The 5,494-nt window shown below is 52.0% G+C and overlaps 1 long non-coding RNA gene across 1 annotated transcript; it reads left to right on the top strand.

Annotated features, from left to right (window-relative positions):
* The first annotated feature begins 675 nt into the window (after nt 1-675).
* Nucleotides 676-3,978, top strand: LOC131494983 (uncharacterized). Its single transcript, XR_009253701.1, has 2 exons — nt 676-2,434; nt 2,888-3,978. It is a non-coding gene; the product is annotated as an uncharacterized LOC131494983 (long non-coding RNA).
* The last annotated feature ends 1,516 nt before the right edge of the window (nt 3,979-5,494 follow it).

Here is a 5,494-nt window from a genome sequence, read left to right as displayed (position 1 = left end):
GCCTGGGCGGGGGCCGGGGGAGTCGAGGCGTGTGCCCCGGAGCCGCAGCCCGCAGCCCGCCCGTCGGGGGCCGCCCCACCCGGCGCGGGCGGAACGCGCGGCGGGGCGGGAACTGCGGGGCCGGGACCAATCCCCGCGTGGCCGCCGGCCGTTACCCCCCGACCCCCTCCGCGTCCTCGCGCCCTGCGGCCGCTCGGGCGGAACGAGGAGCGCCCGTGCCGGGGGAGGCCCCCGAGGGGCCGGGGCGCGCCGCCAGGCCGGGTCTTAGCCGGGGGACTGGGGGGGGGGGGGGAGGGCAGGAGGGGGAGGGGACGGGGACGGGGACGGTGCCGAGAGGGGACGCCACCCGCCGCCCCTCGGCGCCCGCGTAGACGGGGCGCCTCCACGTGGCCGCAGGGCTGCCCGGGTCCGGAGGAGCTAAGGGTGGGCGGGGGCTTCCCCCTGGGGCGGAGGTCTGGAAAGGAGGTGGACCAAGCCCTGGCCGGCACGCTGCCCACCTCCTCCTCCGAGCCCCCACCTGCCCCTCCGAGCCCCCACCTGCCGCTGCGAGCTCCCTACCTCATCCTACCCCGATCCCCCCACGTCCTCCTCCCCAACCATCCTCCTCCCCCCCCCCCCGCCTTCCTCTTCCAAGCCGCCACCCCCCCCCCCCCCCCCCCCCCCCGTCTCCCTTGGTTCACAGAAGCTGCGAAGGGGGCTGGGGAGGAGGCTGACCTGACCTGGTGTTCCCTTGCTGTCCTCCCTCATCGGTGACCGAGGTCAGGACGGGGGCCCTGTGAGTGGACAGATGTCAATTGGCAGGAGCTGGGGGGAGGCCGCTTCTCCCAGGACATCCTTGGTATCAGACCCTTAGCATCCCAGGTTATTTCCAGAAGTCTCTCTGAGATGCCCATAAGAAACTGGAGGCTCTTCTCCAGCCAGCGACCCTACATTTTGGGGGGCCCAGGGGTCCCTAGCCTAGCAGTGTTGCTGCCTGCACAGGGCTTCTGTATCTGGAAGGTGAGGAAAAGAGCCCCTTCCCACCAGCTCCTTTGCAGAGTGCAGTTCCCGCCCCTCAGACAGCCCTTGAACTGCCCTATTTTGAACCGGGTCCTAGATTCCCTCCCTCCTCTGCCCCACCACACGAATCAAACTGGTGCAGGGTTGTATGAAGTAGAAAGAGCCCTGTTCCCACCCCCACCCCATCCTGTTGCCCCAGGGCAGCTGTTAACAGTTGTCTGATAGGTTTGTGGATTGAATCCCATCCCTCCCCAAATTCCTGTGTTGAAATCTTAATCTTAGCCCCTCCAACCTCACAATGTGACTTTAATTGGAGACAGGGTCTTTACAGAGATAAAATTTAATTGAGGTCATCAATTTAAATTTAATTTAATCCACTCCTACTGACTCCTTGTAAGAAAGAGGAATTTTATTTAGAGAGAGAGGGAGAGAGAGGGAGAGAGGGAGAGAATCTTAAGCAAGCTCCACGTTTGGTGTGGAGTCAGACTCAGGGCTCAACCCCACGACCCTGGGATCGTGACTTAAGCCGACTGAGCCACCAGGAGCCCCAAGAAAGAGGAAATCTGAAGGCAGAGGCATACACACGGGGAGAAGACGGGGTCCACTTGCTAAGGAGAGTGGCCGGGAACAGAGTCTCCCACGCAGCCTCAGAGAGAACCGACCAACTGCCCGCACCTTCAGCCGGGGCTTCTAGTGTCCAGAACTGAGAAGCACATTTTTGTTTAAGCCACTCCACTTAGAGCAGCACTTCCCTCCGGCAGCCCTAGCAAACTAATAGATACGATATGCTTGTAAATATTTTCTAGTAGTTTGGAAACTCACCTCTGTCTAAACTCACTGTTTTTACAGAAATGCCATTATCTTATTCATGCCACCATGCCACTAACTTTTCCCTTTTATGATACATGATGTGCATCTGCTCCTTTTTTTTTTAATTTTATTTTTGAGAGAGAGACAGAGCGAAAGCTGGGTAGGGGCAGAGAGAGGGGGAGACACAATCCGAAGCAGGCTCCAGGCTCCCAGCTGTCAGCACAGAGCCCGACGTGGGGCTCGAACTCATGACTCACGAGATCGTGACCTGAGCTGAAGTCGGACGCTTAACCGACTGAGCTACCAGGCGCCCCAGCATCTGGTCATTCTTGTAGGTAGCTGCTCAGAGGCACTCCCTGCACCCCCTGCCTTTCTTTCCCCAGGACTCTCTGGGTGGAGACTTCGGTGACTTCCAGGCTGCTGCTCTGAAAACAATACGGCAGTGATGGGGTGATATTTCCACCTATCTCCCACCGGCCACCCACGTGGAGGCTGGCTGTCCTCTAGAGGCCGGCTGGGCCTTCCTGGGGCTCAGGTCTCCCTCCTCCGGGCTAGAGGATTCGTGGCCGGTTCCTCCAGGATGAGCTGGTGGCATGACGGCCACCTACACCTTTAACTCTGCCAGGTCCATTTTGAGAAACCTAAGGTTTGTGGTTTTCTTTATCCAGATCATGCCCATTTGCCATTAAGGTCATTTAAATAGTTTACGTGTCTTTCTGCCCCACCCTCCACCCCCTCGTTGTAAAGAGGGTTGTTGGGGCACCTGGATGGCTCAGGCGGTTGAGCGTCTGACTTCAGCTCAGGTCATGATCTCATGATTCATAGGTTCCAGCCCCACGCCGGGCTCTGTGCTGACGGCTCGGCTCGGAGCCTGGAGCCTGCTTCGGATTCTGTGTCTCCCTCTCTCTCTCACTGTCTCAAAAAATAATAAACATTAAAAAAATAAAACTAAAATAAAACATAAAAAGGGTTGCTTGATAACGTCTAATCGGTTGCTATGGGTATGGAAAACATACCTGTTGATTTTTTTTTAGCAGGGTCCCTGTGTTCATCTCCCTTATTATTTATTCCCTTTTAGTTTTCAGTAGCCGGCTTGGATGTTCCCAGGAGTTGATCGCATTGTCTCGTTATGTAATGGTCATGTTGCCTCCTCCTTTCTAATATTCTATTTCTGATGTCTGCCTTATTCAGCCAGGCAGAACTTCCAGAATAATACCAGGTAAACCGGCGAGGGGGGAATATCTTTGAATCTTTCTTCATCCCACTCTCTGTGGCCCCTCCACCCTGTCCTCCTGGTAATCTGTGAAAGTGCCCCCAAGGGCTGTGCTCCCAGCCCCTCGGATGGAGTAGTGACTGCTTCCCCCACACCCTGCGTTGGGGCCTGCCGAGAGGCAGACCGCATTTTCCGGTAGAAAATGTCTATTCAGAATCCGTGAGTGGACCTGAATGCACTGGATGGATAGCACCTGGGGGGACAATTGTACGGCACAGGGATTTGACCTGAGGCTAATCTCTTATCACCATCAGTTGCCATTTAGTTCAAAGTGACTGTCTTCTGGGAATTCCGAAAGGCTTTGGAAGCATGGTATGGATTGCTTGGGTTTTTGGGGTTTGTTTTTTTTTTAGCTTTTATTTATTTATTTCGAGGAAGAGAGAGACAGAGACAGAGAGAGAATCCCAAGCAGACTGCATTGTCAGTGCAGCCTAGCGCAGGGCTCGATCTCACAAACCATGAAATCATGACCTGAGCTAAAATCAAGAGTCAGATGCTCAACAGACTGAGCCACCCAGGTGCCCCAAATCAAGGCACACCGGATTGATCCCTGTCCAGGGAAAAACTTAACGTTTCTTCATATTTATTCCTGTAGCCAGTAGCAGCCTTAAAGCCACTTATTTGATAAGACCTGTACTCCAAGTGAAGGATCGATCGTGTTTAAAGGAGACCTTTGTATTGCTAATGAAGACAATATATACACAAAATAAATGAAAGCTTAAAAAACAGAAAATTTGAAGTCCTGCTACCCTGACACAAAAATTATATTCCTTTTTTGTTCATTTACATCTTGTCTCTGCCTGTCTATTTATCTTTTTCAGAATTGCAGTCGTTGAGTTAATACAATTTGAGCATTGTTTGCTTCATTTAATAAATGCGCTCGTGGTTCTATGTAATCTACAGAGTGATCAAGCTTCATCACTGTGTTACGTTCCCATAAGTAACCGAATGGTACTTTACTTAACCATTTCCCTAATACTGAGCATGAGGTCGCTTCCAAGTTTTATTTACACACACAGTGAATATTTTTCTGCCAGGCCTCTTCCTGCTTTTGGATTACTTCCTCAGGCCAATCCCTAGAGTGGAATCACTGCATCAAAAGGGGGTGAGGCTTGTAGGACGGCCCTCCTAAGGGGCTGTGCTGGGTCCCCTGATGCCAGCAGAGCAAGGCTGGCCCAGGTCCACTCTGCATGGCGGCTCCTTCTCTTCATAAATAGGTGCCACAGCATCGCTGTCATCAGAGTTCTGGAGTAAGGTTTTGGTTGTGATGGTTCGTCCCTCCAGTCTCCAGCCAGAGGCAGCTGTAGCCACAGCGGGTAGGGCTCCACACAGAGGTGGGACTGCCTTGGGTGACCCTTGTGTGGTCCTAGGGGTTATAGCCCACGATGAAAATCACGGACACCATCCTGGGCTGTTAGAAATGCTCAGAACATGGGAAGGCTGCTCCTGATCACGTGCCTGCCTTGTTCACTGAAGTGTTTCTATCAACTCCAATGAGTAAACACCTTCAACCATGTTTAAGGGAAAACAGTGTTTTGTGGCATTTTGCCCATAGTGCTCACTCAAGTGGACAGCGGCAGCGATCTCAAGTAACAAAAACTGGGGCGCCTGGGTGACTCCATCGGTTGAGCATCCGACTTTGGCTCAGGTCATGATCGTGCGGTCTGTGAGTTCAAGCTCCTCATCGGGCTCTGTGCTGACAGCTCGGAGCCTGGAGCCTGCTTCAGATTCTGTGTCTCCCTCTCTCTCTCTGCCCCTTCCCCTGCTCATGCTCGCTGTCAAAAATAAAATAAACATTTAAAAAAAATTTTTTTTAATAAAATAAAGTAACAAAAACTTTAGGTACTATACAAAATATAGAACCTCAGGGCACCTGGGTGGCTCAGTGGGTTAAGCGTCTGACTTCAGCTCACGTCATGATCTTATGGTTCGTGAGTTCGAGGCCCATATCAGGCTCTGTGCTGACAGTGCTCTCTCCCTCTCTCTCTCTGCCCCTCCCTGACTTGTGCTCTCTCTCTCTCTCAAAATAATTTTAAAAATATATAAAATTATATATAATTTAAAACAATATATATTATACATATAGGAGATATATATATATATATATATATATATATATATATATAAACCTAACAACTTAGCAAGACTTCACTGCAAGAGTGGGTTCAGTATTCTGATTCCTGTGAATGTGCTATGATGAGCCCTGAGCCAATGGTACCCACCTTGACCACATCTGCAAAGTCCATTTCACCATGTAAAGTAACAAATTCACAGGTTCCAGAGATTAGGACAAGAACGTCTTTTGGGGGCTATGATGATTTAGGCCACCATACAGGGGCACACACACACACATACACACACATGCACGCGCGTGCACCTTCCCACTATTTACGTCCTCTACCAGAACTAAAC

The sequence above is a fragment of the Neofelis nebulosa genome, chromosome 2 (assembly GCF_028018385.1).
Source record: "Neofelis nebulosa isolate mNeoNeb1 chromosome 2, mNeoNeb1.pri, whole genome shotgun sequence".
NCBI lineage: Eukaryota > Metazoa > Chordata > Mammalia > Carnivora > Felidae > Neofelis > Neofelis nebulosa.
Note: the sequence above shows the minus strand (reverse complement) of the source record. Positions and strands in the feature narration are given on the sequence as shown.